This window comes from Bombyx mandarina, chromosome 11 (assembly GCF_030267445.1).
Source record: "Bombyx mandarina strain Sakado chromosome 11, ASM3026744v2".
Taxonomy (NCBI): domain Eukaryota; kingdom Metazoa; phylum Arthropoda; class Insecta; order Lepidoptera; family Bombycidae; genus Bombyx; species Bombyx mandarina.
In genome coordinates this window covers 4374886-4392573 of record NC_143218.1, presented here as the reverse complement: position 1 = coordinate 4392573, position 17688 = coordinate 4374886, and positions in this window count along the sequence as shown.

The window sequence follows — 17688 nt, the reverse complement described above, 5'->3', positions numbered from 1 at the left end:
ATGTAGTTCCCAGCGGCCACGACCAGAGGGTTCTCATGTCGTGCCGTCTTCTCGAAGTGGCGCAATAATGCCGACTGTAGATACTTACTGACGGGGTCGAGCTCCAGGTCATCGTGGAGATCCACGTTCCTCTGGAACCATGGTGCTCCGACGGCTATCCTGCAGAATCGGGATTGTTGTGGAGGCGCTAATGATCAAAAGCACTAAATTTAAAATTTCAGCTTTTATCAACTTATAATTGATTATTATTATTATTATCATGTACTTTAACTACTATTATTATTAATTTTAGTAAATTAAACTATTAAATTATAATAATATTTTTCAGTAGCATTAAAACTTTGTTTGTTTTTCTCTAACCTAAACAAACATTTTAACAAATGTCAATTGATTGATTTGTAAAGATATTAAAAACATGTTTTTAATTATTGCCAATTATATGTTATAGTCATAAATGCCTACAAAAGGAATATCCAAATTAAATTTGGTAACGTCTAAATCAAAGTATATGAAAGCAAACCCTGCCTGTGAAACTCAAGATGAAACGGAAAATAGATTAAAAAAGGAACAAAAAAGGAAGAAGATTACGACGAATGAAAAAAAGTTCTTTGGAAAGTAAAAATAAATAGTGGATTTTCGTATGATCCTACGGTTGATTATAAACAAGAATCAAAATTAAGTTCAATGACAAAAAACACGTGTGGCACTCGTGTCGGGGACTGCCGCGGTAAAGCTATTACATAGCATTTTTATCGACTTATGCAATTATAATTAGATAATAATAATTTAATAATAAAACAATAATAAAATAAGACCACGCTATTTTTATAAATATTCACAAAAGCAAAACATTAACTGTCCCCTTCACACTCATAAGCTAGACCGCGCGCGAGAGAGATGGACAGAATTTTCATGATGCGCATGCAGTGCGACGTCACGCCGCGCGCTTATTCACAAACACTACACCAGCGCAACGTGTGAATGTGTTGAACGCGAGCTACATAGTAGGCGTAGTGGGGGTGTCAGGTTATTTTCGTTACGGAATTTCTGGATTCCACTCTCAAGCCGCGCCTCAAGGCCCGCGATAAAATCTATGCAATAGCTTAATATTTTTAATTATTGTAAGGCATTAAAGTGGATTGGTGAATGTGGAGGGTTATGCTGCTCAGCTGGCACAATAAAACTAGAACCTTTGCGACAACCTTCAGAGATATTAAAATCCCTACTCGATGGAACGCGTGTAAAATCAATTGCAGTTTCAAAATCTATCAGACCTCACCACAATGCTTTCCAAATGACATCATTCAGTGCAAATATTTTAACTGAAGATAACTTTATACCAACTTTAAAATTTTCAGGAACAAGTTTACCATTTGATAAGACCATATTACTTCCTGAAAATAATGAAACTTTTCCAAATTTCTTCAAATAAATTTCATATCTGATTATAATGAACAGATTAATGCTAGGATGTCAAATTACAATAATTTAGATAAACATTTGACATCCTCTGTACAAAATATGCTTCTGGAAGGAATTACCTTATTTAGAAAATATCAAATATGCTATATAAAGTATTCCACCCCAAAATATAAACAATTATAAGTTAGTTATTGATGCAGGTCGTAAACCAATTTCTGATCATACAGGTCGTTACAAGAAGCCAGCCTCAAATGACGTAGCTGTAGTTATAGTTTTAGTTCAATGGACGTCCTGATTTTTTAAAACTATGATATCGAATCCAAACTGAGAAGAAATAGCTCGTGAACGAAGTTCAATCTTCACCAGACAGACATGACATTGTATCTAGAGTTTATCAATGAAAAGTAAAAAAAAAGTTGATTTATTAATTAAAGAAAAGATTGGTTTAAGACGGGAAGGAGCATTCATTTATTTTTATAAAGAAACGGTAATAATGAATATAAACAATAATGTTAATTTTAAATGCCCAGCGAAGCGGGCGGGTACAGCTAGTCTATATAATAATATATAAAATGAATCCCTATTTCCCTTGGTGACGACATCACGCGTGAACGGCTGGACAGATTGCGCTAATCCTTTTGTTGTTGTGTTGGTTGCTGCCAGGAGAAGGTTCTTATGAAAGAAAAATATAAGAAAATCACGCGGAATACTAGGAAAATTAAAAAAACTTAATCACCATATGATATTTTCTAATGTAACCTTACGGCGTTTGATATAACGTGTGTCAATATTGCAAGGCGTTAAATATGTATACAAATGAAGTTCTACATTATGTGAACAGTGAAGGGGTTATTGACTCTAGTAAGTCCTGATCGGGCACTAGGCTGGACGTGCCCTGAGGGGAACCAGGGGGTCAGTAGCACAGAGATAATTACATCAATATATGATACGAAGAGTGTCACGACTTCACAGGTCAAGTAGCCGGGTCGTGAGGCCGCACAGGAGTTACGAGCCGACCGCATGACGTGATCCTGGTCAACTGTATCCCTTCCGGTGTCAAGGATATCGAACTCAATACGTTCTAACGAGGTGTGACAGAGAAATGAAGTCGTTCTGTGTTTTAACGCGGTTTATTAGCTTGGTCTGTGTGTGTGTGTTTGTTTGTGTGTGCCGTTGAATCTTTGACGTTCGTACAGTTTCAGCAGGGTAGGTAATAGTTGTGCAACCTCCCTCCGACAACCTGACCGGTGCGGACAGCGCGGAGAGAGCACGGCGCAACTAATAGCTCGTGTCTCCAGTGCTGTGAGCTCGACGGGCCGCCCGGGGCTCCGGTCGCGTATGTAAATATTGGATGAGGAGGGCGTGCACCGGGAACGCCCCCGAGGGAGGGCTCCGCCCGCCGGACACTCCCTCCGCCAGTCGACCCGGGGCGGAGGTCGCGCGAGGTCGTCAGCCGCGGCGCCAGGTAGGTGCGGGGGTCGTCGGGCCCGCCACCACGCTTACTATCGGACGCTCTTGTTGTCCAAGATACTCCGAATATCGCGGTATTATCTATATATTAATACGTGAAGCACAGTGTACACCTTTTTACGAAAATCGCGCAGACGGAGGAGTATGAAATTTGCCACACTTATAGAGAATATAGAGAAGGAGTGCAGAATATTAATATTTTTTTAAATCTATACTAATATTATAAAGCTGAAGAGGTTGTTTGTTTGAACGCGCTAATCTCAGGAACTACTGGTCCGATTTGGAAAATTCTTTCGGTGTTAGACAGTGATATGAATCCCTATCCAAATAAATACGTTATTCATTACAACATTGAAACACCCAAATCACTTTAAGATAGGCTTTGACAATTATAGATTTTTCTAGATTTCTCCAAGATTCCATCATCAGATCTTGATGTAAACAGGACCATTCGGGAAATATACCCTTTCGAACAACAAAAAAAAGAATTATCAGAATCGGTTCAAGCATTCTCGAGAAATCGGTGAACATACATAGATAAGAACATGGTGGTCGAATTGATAACCTCCTCTTTTGAAGTCGGTTTAAAAAGCGCGATTTTGGTACCTTAAATAACTCCTTAACATTGTCTATTATTCAAATATATTTTCACTTTCTACGTAAATGAAGAGGCGGGTAAAATTTAGCGTTTAGCCAAAGTAACTATTCCACGCGGACGAAGTCGCGGGCAAAAGCTATTTATGCATAAAAAATACATTAAATCAATAAAAAAACATTACACACGCATGCATACTGTATGTTTAGTGTTAAAAAGTCTGTGGTCATATTGAAAATACATTAATATTGTTTGTCTTTATTAATATTTGTCTAAAGTGTAGTAGTCTTGGCGAAATCTGTGATTATAGAAGTATAATAAATAGTCTGTGAGAACAGAACCCTAATAATGTATAAACTTATAATTTCAATTAATTTTATAATCGAATTTCGGCTACCGGGTGACCACTAGTTTTTTTTATATTCCTGTGACATATAAACCGTTAAAATTACAATTATTAGTTTTAAATATTTGTCATGGGACCGCAAACTACAATAACATCATCACAAGACGTGACGCCGTGACGACGTGACGCCGTGATGGTGTGACGGTGTGACGCGCCATGACCCACCATGTTGTGTGGTTGCATTGTGACAATGAGGTCGACTTTAATGTCGAATTGATAAAATGTTATCAACAGTTGTACACAGTCGTAGTGCCGATAACACGAGCAGGGCCGGCACGAGGACCCACCGCTGCTTGGAGCTGTCCAGACTCCACTCAACTCAATTCGAAATGATCGGGTGGTTCCTCTTTATCTTTTATTTCAAACTAGCTGACCCGGTAGACTTCGTAGTGCCTCAATCGATAAATAAAAGAACTAAACTTTTGTATAAAATAAACTTAAAACAAACAAAAGGAATCCGTCCGACGGGGGACACATCAAAGGAAAAACAAAATTGTTATTTTTATTTAATTCCGAGCATTTTCATATTTATCTACCTTTTAAACCTTCTCTGGACCTCCACAAATAATTCAAGACCAAAATTAGCCAAATCGGTCCAGCCGTTCTCGAGTTTTAGCGAGACTAACGAACAGCAATTCATTTTTATATATATAGATAGATATTCTCGACGACAAATGATTTTCTCTATTGAGACTATCGCCAACTGCCGGAGCGGGAGTGAGTGTGTGTGTAACAATAAGTTAAGAAAAGCAGTGATAGCAAATTCACTGAGGTTGAACCCGGGGGCTCACCTGCCGGTCCACGCCGCGGCCAAGGAACAACCCTCTAAGCTTGCAGCGAATAGGTAGAGCAGAAAAACGGAACGAAGTTACCTGATAGAGTATTCTAACTCCTTCGGAGGCGCTCGGGTAGCTGTTAGCAAATCCCACCCCTCCTGGCTGAGCCTTTGCTCGCCAACCTGTCCTGGTGAAACTGGAAAGGCCTCCGGGCCACCAGTAATCCTTCAATTCATTCAAAGGGTGGAGAGAGAGTCAGTGGAGGCTGGGCGTGGACGGGCCTCGTGCAGCAGCTAGCTAGCTAGCAGTAGATAAAACCATATCCGTGTGCGAAGTACGCGCCGCCTGCGGGCGTCCCCCGGGTGAGGCGCCGGGCCACTCCAGCGAGGAGCTGACGGTAGCCACGTCAACGGGAGTACAACGGGACGGTAGGAACACTTTACTTTACAAAGTATTTATGCCTCCATCGGCATTGTTTCAAGGAAATGCAATAGCAGACGTGTAGCACACTAAACGAGAGTCCTGGGACAGCATCAGTGAACTGAAACCAGTGGACGGGCGCGTGTGTGGGCGGAGGATACCCTGAACTAGACTCAATAGACCAGACGCGATGGAGCCTGCTAACGTCCTCCGCGTCCGCGTCTCAGCCGGTGCGCCGTGCTGCAGACACTCAGTGGCTCGGTGGTTGTGTGACGGCAGTCTGTGCGGCCGGCTCCGGTCGGGTCATGTCGCACCTTGAGACAAGAGTTCTAAGGTATCTGTTGTAACAATACAACGGCTGCTTCACCCTAGGATTAGGCAGAGTGCTGGTAGCTACCCGTGCGGACTCACTGGAGGATTACCACCAGTAATTACACAAATTATAATTTTGCGGGTTAAATTATTACACGATGTTATTCCTTCACCGTGGAAGTCAATCGTGAACATTTGTTGAGTACGTATTTCGTATTTTAGGCCACGACGACTTCAAAGTAGTAGTCATTTGAGCTGTATGGAAGGGCACGCTGAGGCACTTATCTCCGGTGGCTGCGACTATAGCGCAGGGAGGGGGTGCGGGGTGCGGGGCCCGCGCCTCACATCTTCTGCCGCTCTGTGAAGAAAGTGAATTGGAATGACATGTAAGTAAAGGAGATGAAACAGCACCACAGTAAATGATGTGGCGGGTAGCCATCATACAACGCAAGATAATTGACAGATGTCTGAATCTCGCTTACGACATTTTCAAGATAAAGCGCATATTATTATATACAAGTTCCGAACAACAACATAGGGACCGTCGCGTCGGTCTACCGAGCAGTATCACCCGCTCAGAGGAAGATCTTCCCTTTGTCATATATTCCTACAATGACATCTCAGCGGAGTGGCGCGGAGTTGACTGGAAGTTCAACGACCTCGTGCTGCAACCGAGGAGTCACTCCCGGTGATCGAGTTCCAACTTCCATTCCCTGAAACCCTGCACTGCTAATGAGCCCCCGTGAGCACACGCCTCGACCTGAAGGATCACTTCGTTAACAAGTAGGAGGGCTACAAGGAGTTCGCTCGTGTTCAATGCAACATTCAAAGTTCAAAGACGCAGTGGCCCATCGCAGGACTTTCTAAGCTTGAGTCGTCATCTTGAGCAAGGCTCTTCTTGATCATTCTACATAATGATAAGAGCTTACTCCGTTTTGGATCGATAGATAATGATGATGGCGGCAGATGATGTTCCCACTCGCTGACTGTCTTCCTCCTGTATAATGGACCGTGAAACAGCTCACCCAGCGACAGCGGTGCGGCCCCCGGGCCGCAGTGTGTCCCGGGCTTGTGTCTTGTTGTAACGTGTAATGCTGTTTCATCGAGTTCCACCCGATCCACTGACGGTGCTCTTAGGTACCTCAAGCACCGGTCGCCGTCCTTGTCGAGCCCGTCGCTCGACGAGTAAATTAACCCACAGACACAGCCCACTGAGTTTCTCGCTGGATCTCTTCAGTGGGTCGCGTTTTCGATCCGGTGGTAGATTCTGCGAAGCACGGCTCTTGCTAAGGCCAGTGTTAGTAACCCGCCCGGTTAGAGCCCCGTGAGCTCACCTACTAGTTAAGGTTACGCCCCGAAATAGCCTCGAGAGGCTATTTCGGCTTAAGTCGATAAAAAAACAAAAGAAAAAGAAACGAACGGATAATTATTGTTTGTGTAGCTGTGTCCGAGGGCCGGCCGGACTCCGATGGACTGACTTGACGTTGACAAGAGCCGGCACAAGGCTATTCCAGCAGCGCGCGGACGGGCAAGTGATCTTACGGGATCGACCTGAGAGAATATGCTAACACTAGTCCTAACAAGAGCCGTGCTTCGCAGAATCAACTACCGGATCGGAGCCGCGACCCACTGAGAAGATCCAGCGAGAAACTCAGCGGGCTTTGGATTATTTAGAAATGATATTAACTTATTAATAAAAATGGCGCCCCGCCCCGGCTTCGCTCGAGTATTTAACAAAAATTTCAAAATTGAAAATTATCATACACGCACAAAAGTCGTTCTGCGTCAGGCTACCAAAAAGGAAAATTATAAAGAAAGTTTGAATTATTATTTTAAGGAACTTTTATTTTAATCTTAATGATTTTTTTGTGCAACAAATGCTATAGAATTTATTGAGTCAGTGCTTCCCTGTGAATCAATAATTGAAGTTGGGTTATTTTTTTAATAAAATAACATTTATTGTGACATATCAACATTTAATAGTTAGACATAAGTGTGTGCGATACATTTTGTAAATAATGATGTGTTCTACAAAGTCGTAGTAGGTACCTACATTATTTTATTGTATCATCAATATTTTTCGCGGCGCACAAAACAATATTTACACAATATTTTAGGTAATTTGTTCACATGTTGGATTACATTATTGGAGTTTTAGTAAGGATCCCTAATTATTTTGAAAGTATATTAATATATATAGCCCATGTCACCCGGGGATTGTGCAGCTTCCCAACAGTGAATGGACTTTACAAATCGGTTCAGTAGTTTCAGAGTCTATTCAATGTATACAAACAAACAAATAAATCTTTCCTCTTATAATATTAACATAGATGTTACACGTGCACGCGCTAACACATACATATAGGTCTATAATCAAACTCAACAGTCGGTATTCTGACGCTCCGCACTTTGTACGCAATAACAGAGAGTCGATCTATCGACGGCTCGCACCATTTTGTGACCAACGGAAGCGAGAAGCCAGCATAGATAATCAAGTGACGGCGCCCTCCCGGGCCGGCCCCGCGAGCCGCGCGCACCGCCGCCGCGCCGACAGTCGACAGCCAATCTTTTCAAATGTAATCATTTTAACTTGTGGAAATCGTCTTCAGCGAGGAGACAAACATTAACGTGCGCTCGCATCCGGACTCCACGTACTTTATGTCTTGGGACATAAAGTTCACTTTGTAATGTTTCAAATACGGGAGCTACTTCAAGTAGCGGTGCTGGGCCGGGCGGGCGCGGCGGGGGGCGCCCAGCTAGTGACACCATGATCCAGAGGTTTTTTAGATTTTTTCTAATTTTATTTCATTGATAAAGTATCTCGTTCGGTTCCCGCGCGCCGCCGCCGACATAACGAATGCTACCGGTACTGTTCCGAGGCGCGTTTGTTATTCTCACTTTATCACTTCCGACTCTTACGAATACTCAACTGAAGGCCCTCTGTAGCCGGCGGGACAGTCCCGCGGGGCGCGGCCGTGTGGTGCGCGGCGCCTGCCGGTGACGCTTGAGGTCGCAGGTGGCGCCCCGCTGCGGCAGATATCGAACTATTGTATCTTTAAATGATCTTAAAGTCGCTGACTGACACCCGGGGGGCGCGCCACGGAGCTGACACGCGCGTGTCTCACAGCACAGTGCAGACAGAGCGAGATTGAGACGACCTCAAGCACCACCGAGGGCGCGTCTCACGCCGTGACGTCTCACGCCGTAACGAACACAAGCCCATGGACACATGTCTGTATCGCGCTACCGACATATTCCAGACAACGCGCGCTTAACAATAAACTATCCAATTATTAATTCCGTCCAAACTGATTTGAACAAACACATAGTTTTTATATATATTACGAAGTCGACCTCAGAATTGCTATAACTACATTCTTGTAGACGGAGAAACAAATGATTGACAATGTCTGTAACGTGACAATACGTCTGATATAGTGACTGTCGACACGTGACATGCTGGTGATTGAGTTCGTCTCGTGTACAAACGGGAGATGAGTTGTATTTAAATTACGTGATATTTATACAACAACGGACAACTGTTTGTTAGCAGGGCTTAGTACAAAAAGTTATATTTTTTTATATTTATCGCTTAGATGGGTGAACGAGCTCACAGCCCACCCGGTGTTAAGTGTTTACTGAGCCCATAGACATCTACAATATAAATGCTCCACCCACCTTGAGATACAAATTCTAAGGTCTCAAGTATAGTTACAACGGCTGCCCCACCCTTCAAACCGAAACGCATTACTGCTTCACGACAGAAATAATTCTCCTCTCAATATAACATTAAAAAAAATTAACATATACCTGCCCAGGGTCATGGGCAGTGCAGCAATGTCAGTAGACGTGACTCTAAACCTATGCAATTATGTATAATCAATAACAGGAAATCATTAAAACATCACATTTTAGTATCAATAATTACATCAGGCCATTTTGATTGAACAATAAACAATTAAACCAGAGCAGTTGTAAATGTCGAAATGTTCTAGCGACTCCCGAAGAGTCTGCTTGTGTCCGTGGGCGAGCGAGGGGTCTGCGCTTCTGCGGTGTCCTCGCTACGTCGTCACCGCCAGTTGTCCATGGACTACGACAAGCCCCACATCGATTTATTACCAATTTTATTGTCAACATGAAGACGACGTTTAATAATATTATTAAACGGTGGTGGATGTCTGGTAGCGTTGTCGACTGAGTCCACGCGGGTAGGGACCACCACCCCGCGCACTCCTGCCGCTGAACATGGCGGGGCTATCCGCTGGACTATATGCCTTAGAACTCATGCATGGAGATCGGTGGGACGTCCACGTTGTTATTGTCCATAGGTTCCGGTAGCCACTCAACACCAAGCGGGCCGTCAGCTCGACCGCGCATCTAAACAATAAAAACCTTTTGTTCGAGTTGGCAACTATAGAAATAAATCAGTACGTATCTAGTGGAGGCTGTAACACAATGCGGCGCGCCCCCGGGCCGCAGCGAAGTGGCCGGCGGATCAGGATATTAATTATGTAAAGGAGCGCGGCGCGCCCCTAATGAAGGGTTGAACGGTTAATAGCTTTGCTTAATATTTACATTCCGTTTATATTTAACTGGCGAGTGATTCCCGAGCGAGGGGCCCCGGGGCCACGGCGTAGCGGATTAAAGGGTGAGAACTTGTTTTTGAGTTGCCCGACTGTGAACGAGTCATTAACCATGACAATGCCGGCGTCGGGTACATTAGTAGTGCAGTACGACTGCTTATTTGACATTAACTATTGAATTAATTACAATTCAATGCAACTGCAAATTGTTGGCTGCGTTGAATGTGACAATAACATTAACAATAACAATTAATTTATTTATCAGATAACAATAATCCACACATTCAGAACACGTTTAAGTCATAATTAAATTACAAATAAGTACATATAAAAAAGAAAAGAAAATAAACATTGTTTATTAATAAAGAAGTAAGCCTTCTCAACTTGAGTGCTTGTTACATATTACTGTTGTACATCCGCGAGTGCATCACTACAATAGTTCAAGTACTGACAAGTGACAGTCACATGACAGCGGTCTGCTCTTGACGAGATTATAACGTAGTTGTCATGAGGGAAATAGAGAATCAGCAGTGTCTGGTGCAGGGCGCGGCGTCACTAAGCATCAGACGAACAGCGAGCTCGTTCGACCAACCAACTACAGCACTGGGAGGGCGCGCCGCCGTGTTGACGTATCTGACTTAATAATTCAGGGGATCCATTACGAGACGGTCCCTCGGGGCGGCGCGGGGCGGGGGCGGGGGCGGGGGGCGCGGACACTAGCTGCGGCCGCCGGCTCCGCTCGCGACAACCCGATATCGTCTCAATCGAGAATGTAAACTGTGTGTTCTACCTCTGACAATAGCTATGTCAATCAGTCTGAACACTACCGTCTATAGAACGATGATATGAGCCTGTGGTTGGAGGGCTGTAAGCTCTGGTCTGCGGACGGACGGACTCCGCCTCCAACATCAAAAATACGTAAACCCAAATTGAGCGATCAGTGTTTAATTATTCCGACAACTGGCAACCCTAATGTTGGGTGTTACCAGCTCTCAGCGCCCGAGCAAACAATGTGTTTGTTTTATTTATTAATCTGTTGTGATACAGTGCGCTTAGTGCGGGCTCCGAGCGCGGCGGGGCGCGGCGCGGTGCGGCCCCGGGACCAGTACACACTGTCGATACATTCATTTCAATAGGGAGTCATTTTTTATTATTGTATTTAGTTTTATTTATTGGAATACGCAGGATTAGATTTATTGTTTTATTGTTTGCCCGCCTTGATATGTGAGGTCTCAATGCCAATTGTTAAGTGGCAGAAATAGGCAGATCTATTGCACCCATCCGTGCGGGCACAGAGGCTAGGCGTGCCACATTAATCTATAATTATATTAATATCTGAAAAAAAAGCTTTGTATCCCTTTTTACGAAAATTGCGCTGACGGAGGATGGTGAAATTTCTCACACTTATAGAGAATATAGAGAAGGAGTGCAGAATGCTAATATTTTTTTAATTATGCACAAAAAATACCTTAAATCAATAAAAAAAACATTACGCACACTACCGTGTATTTGAAACAACACATATATTTATAAATACTATTTGTTTATTCTCAAACTTTTGTTTTTGTTTAAAGTCTATGGTCTAATTGAAAATAGATTAAATATTAATTGTCTATAGTGTAGTCTTGGTGAAATCTGTGATTACAGAAGTCTTTCACAATAGAACTATAATAATGTTGAAACATATAATTTCAATGAATTGTAGTCGAATTTGGACTACAGGGCACCACAAATTGATATAATTACGCTAATTATAATGTTTGTTTGATTGGTATCGCTTGGCGGCGGCGGGACAGTGGTCCCTCGGCCGCCCACCTGTAGCGCCAACCCTTCCCGACCACCGCCGCCCGACCTGGTCCCCGCTGCAACAGTACAGAGGGTCGGGGTCAGCGCGCCGTGTCACGTGAGGTCCGAGTGACGTCGCAGCGGGCTCCCACTCAATTAACTAATGAGAGCGGCGGGACACAATGCTTCCCTCGCGTTACTTCGCTAACTAATACATTTAGCTCAGCCGTCACAATAGTTTGTTTGTCACTAGTTTGTCAAGTAGAACAATGGGTCGAGCGGCTGCGTGCTCAATGCTCTCCCTAAAGCCGCCTCCTTGTACTGCGGTACAGGGTTCGGAGAAGTTATTCATGTCACGCGTCACGTATTGCCGGCATCGTCCTGTCATCAGAGATCATCTAGGTATCGAAAATGAGAAATGTGTATCTGGACAAGAGATGACGTGCTTCGGTTCGTCAGTCCGCTGAACTAGCAGCACGCCGCCGCCTCGTGTGGAGTATTGATCGGGAGGAGAGGCCGGAACCGGAAGCTGCCGACGTATTGCAACGTTGTGTGTTTCCGGAATAATAAAGAGTTTAATATCGCGATGTTGGCGGCGCCGCGGCCCCTTGTTGTTTACTTCCCGCGTTCGGAAATGAATCGGAACCGGAGCCCGGCCGGGCGGGAGGCTGGCGGAGCCCGGGTGCTCCAAACAGCTCGTACAACAAGAAGAAGGCCGCGTAATTCCGTGCACCCCAAATTTGATTCGTGAAAGAATCACGCTCACTCAACGGTATTGTTATTCTAATCTGTGACGTGACAGGTAAAAACGTCACTCCGTCGCCCCCGGGAGGCGCGGCCGGGAATATAAATGACGCATAGAAAGTATTATAATTTATGTACAAGTGTTGTGTTGTTTGTTAATGTTAAACTAATGCGATGAGCCCCGCCCCGCGCCGCGACCCCACTCGACTGTACGGAGGGACCCGCGCTGCATTGCACCACGACAATGCTTGATGTCCACGGGCTTACGAGATACAACACAACACACGCCTGCGGGGCGGCCTGCTCTCTCAGAGATCTTGGCTAATCGAATACGGCCAGGCGCTCTATTAATTTCACTTGAGCCGCTGTGGATTTTCATTTAACAATAACGTCAATTATAACAAACACAAAAAAAGCAGAGACTTAGAATAATATTAGTTGAACATTATATTCATTCACGTGGATCGCTTTCATGTGATTGATATACATATATTTTTTCTCACTCGATAAAAGTCTGCATGTAAATGGCGGCTCTAGGAATTTAATTACATATATTTGAACAAGACTTTCTGACAATTTGAATTGAATTAAATAGACCGCGAGGGTCTTGGTGACGGTCTGACATGACACCATCACAATACAATCAACAAACAACAGGCGGTTGTGATGCAATTGTCGTAGAGACAGTGACTTGCCGAGCCACAGCGCGCGGTAAGGTGCGCGGTGCAGGCGGGGACAGAGCCACCGGAATACATGATACTCCTCGGTATCAGAGAGGAGGCACGAGGAATCAGACTCACTACGAACTATCCTCCATCCAGATCTATTACAAATAACTAATATCTCTTAAACTTTCAATTTAAATCGATCGCAACACAAAACTCAAATCCGTCCGATTGGAAAACATTTGTATTTGTACGTCGAGGCAGCAAATTTTGATTTCATTCAATTTGTTAGCATTATCCGCGCCTCGGGCGAGCGTGCACGGAATAACAATTATTATTAATATCTATTGGCAACAATCGTGCAATATAAAGGTGCCTTGCTGATTTCTTTTTTGTGAAAAAAACCGTTATTATATCAAAACAATGAAGGATATTCAAAATAAATCACGTTCCGGATCATGCCCCCTAGCTGTGCGACATTTTAATGATATTATGCGTCAACAGTGAAATGTATCAATGTGAAACTACAAAATGGTGCGGCTTGTGGCTGATTTTATTATTATTATTCTCATTAAGACGGCGGCGAGCTCTGAGCTCTCGATATAGGTGATTACTGGAACCTTTTGGCCGACCTCAAGATAAGGTCAAAGTCTCTGCGGCATTGGAAACCGCTGGTACACTTCCGCTAATGCCTACTATACACGGATGATAGGTTTTTACACATGAGACCTATTACAATCAAAATACAATAAAATTCTATGTAACGTTAACATTACTTGATTATTACAAAAAACCACGTCCTAGTTTTTAAACAATTAATCCTTTTTGTGATGGTTATAGCAACTACAACTTCCAAATATACAAACAAATGAAATTACAGCGAAACAATTAATAAAATTTTGCATAATATTTACAATAAATATTTTAGGGATTCTTACATGACTGACATGAATTTATTTTACATAAATTATGTACTTTGAACAAATTAAACTAACATTATTATACAGCCTAATAATAGATGGCGCCAACAATGTGATTTGCATAACATTATAACTAGTGGTCGCCCAGTAGTCGAAATTCTATAAGACTATAATTTAAAATTGAAATTATAACTTTAAACGTTATGATTCTATTATCAAATACTATTATACTTCTATAATCATAGATTTCGCCAAGACTATACTTTAGACAAATATTGATAAAGACAAACAATATTTAATTTATTCTCAAATTGACCACAGACTTTAAACGGGTACTTTTTGGCGGGAACGCGAGGAGTGAAGTTGTGTGATTTGTTTTATTTTGTCTATTTAGTGTTTCTTCAGACTTAAATGTGTAATAACGGTGGTTTGTTAACTGTTTAGTATCTGTGAAAGTGCACAAAAGTGGGAAAATAAAACAAAGCCGCTGAACGTAACTTCTCGGGATCCTCCAAAAGTCCACTGAAAAAATCTCAGTAAATGACCACCATTTTACTGAGATTATATTTCATTCCATATCATCTCAACTCATTTCATTTAATTTCATCCCAGTTGATTACTGTCTCAAATTAATCATCTTCATTTCATTTCACTCCATATTATCATTTTTCATAAAAATAAGAACATACATTAAAATAATACATGACCTAAAAGTTTTAGTTACCAGGTCATAAATTCCCTTAATAAAAAGAATAGACTTTAGACAACATTAAAAGTTTGACAATAAATAAAGAGTAAAATTTTAAAGTCGTTGTGGCCTAACGGTTAAGACGTCCGGTGCATTCGTGTTGAGCGATGCACCGATGTTCGAATCTCGAAATACGTACTCAACAAATGTTCACGATTGATTTCCACGGTGAAGGAATAACATCGTGTAATAAAAATCAAACCTGCAAAATTATAGTTTGCGTAATTACTGGTCGTAGGACCTCTTGTGAGTCCGCGCCGGTAGGTACCACCACCCTGCCTATTTCTGCCGTGAAGCAGTAATGCGTTTCGGTTTGAAGGGTGGGGCAGCCGTTGTAACTATACTGAGACCTTAGAACTTATATCTCAAGGTGGGTGGCGCATTTACGTTGTAGATGTCTATGGGCTCCAGTAACCACTTAACACCAGGTGGGCTGTGAGATCGTCCACCCATCTAAGCAATAAAAAAAAGGAATGACAAATACATGCTAGTGTGTGTAATGTCTTTTTTTTATTATTTAAGGTATTTTTAAGCATAATTTTATAAAAAAATATCTTTCTGCACTCCTTCTCAATATTCTCTATAAGTGTGGGAAATTTCATACTCCTCCGTCTGCGCAATTTTCGTAAGAAGGGGTAAAAGTTTTTGCTTCACGTATTAATATATAGATACCTACTTCATACCATTATAACAAATATATAACGATATAGAATAAACCAAACTATAAATCATATTAATTATTGCCAATAATGGCGATTTGCGCCCAATAGGTACTCATCTTGGTAACACAAGAAAACTTTTGAAAAATGTAACTGGTTTTGTTTATCTCTGCGTCGCGCGTTATAAATTAAACTTGAATATTGTCGACCGAAAAGTGGGATGTTTGGTTAGATAGCCTCTTCTACACGTTGGCTGGTGCTAGCATCTGCGACACCAGCTGTAGCCCTGCGAGGAGCCGGAGCCGCTGCGCTGGAGTTAAGTGGGTCACTGTGCGGCTGGTAGAAGCAGCGCCAGTAAGACAGTCCTGTCATAGTTTCCGCTGTAATTCTGTTGAAGTGTGTGTAGAGAGAAGCGCGCCGAGCAACAATTAGGTTATGTTTTTTGGCGGGAACGAGGGGATTTTGTAAATTTCAAAAAAAAACGGGTTCTAACACTAGTAATGGCATTTGTGAAGCCGCAATGTGAACAATGGTGCGGAAAAGGAAACAATGTAACTGGACGTGATTCCTCGTGTTAAATAGAAAAATAAATACATAAAGGCGACGAATAACTTATAATTGAACTTCTATGCGATGTGAAGTGTTAATAAATAGCGCGCATTCTTAATACGTGTCCAATGAATGTTGAAGATCTTAATTGAAGGAAACATGAATAGGTAGGGTGAGCGGTGTAGACCGCGGACACCTCCCACGCAGTCGACAAATGAATATTGAATATTTTACGCCGTTATTGACTTTATAACTAAATTACGTGTCGGAAGCGGCGGCGGTGTCGAGCGGATATGAGCCCGGGGACCGCGCCGGCTCACGCTAAACTGCATTAGGGTGGTTCGTCTTACAATGAGAGAAAACTTTCAAACGAACAAAATCATTTGACGTTGATTGATATTTGCATTTTTTTTATCTGAGTTGAGTGGACGAGCCACGGTCTAGTCGATGTAAAGCGGCCGCCAACCATAGACATTTTTTTTTTTGGTACAACCAACCTTAGACAACGCCATGGATTGTTTTTATTTTTATTACTTAGGTAGTGGGACGAGTGGGAGTATGCTAAGCACTAAAAAGTCCGACAGAGTAAAAAAAAAAAATCGTCATTAGAATCAAAACAAAAACTACCGATATAATAAGCAAAATCAAAAGACTCAAATGGCCATGGGCTGGTCACCTGGTAAGAGGACACGATAAATGGAGCAAAAGAGTGACATGGTGGCACCCAAGGGAAGGCAAAAGGGAAAGAGGCGACCACAGAAAAGGTGGGACGATGACGTTAGACAAGTGGCAGGAGTCACATGGAACAGAGTGGCTCAAGAAAGAAAGGAGTGGAAAAGGTTGGAGGAGGCCTTTGTCGACTGGCAAACAGATCAAGGAAAGATAACCAAGCAATAAATATTAGTTTAAATTTATATCTATTAAGTTAAAGATTTTAATGCTAGTTTTTTTTACATAAGTTTAAAAATTCATTGTACTAAGAGATCTGAATAAAAGGCTATATTATTATTATTATTACTTAGTTGGACGAGCTCACGGCCCACTTGATGTTAAGTGGTTACTGGAGCCCATAGACATCTACAATGTAAATGTCGCCACCGTCACCGGCTCGTGGTAGGAATGTACTCCTTGTTCCGATCGTTGTAATTAATGAGTCGTTGTCTCGGGGGGCGGGGGCGCGGGGGGCAGAGCGCCCGTCAATCAGTTCGCTTTGATGTGCGAGATGTCTCCTCGGGAACAGATTGGAAGTCACTCACAGACTCTCTCTTTTAAAGTAACAAGTTACGTTAGCGTGGCCCCGCCGCGTCGCGGATGATGAGATGATGTTAAAACAGTTTAATTGGAGATTGTTTTTATTTTAATAAAGTGTCTAAATTTTGCGTTAAATTAGTTGTGGTAGCGCGCTCTCACCGGCGGAGCGCGGGGGGGGACACGTCGCATGAGACCGTGTGTCGTGAAGTGGTGGTTTAGGGGTCATTTGACATCTAGTGAATAATATGGTTGCCCGAATGAATCTGTTGAGTTTTTGGTCCAAAACTCGTTGACAATGACGGTCCTGTGCGGAGGCGCTTCAAAGATAACGGGCTACAAAATCCAAGAAATTTCTTTCCACAAATCTGGCTTTTTATCGACTT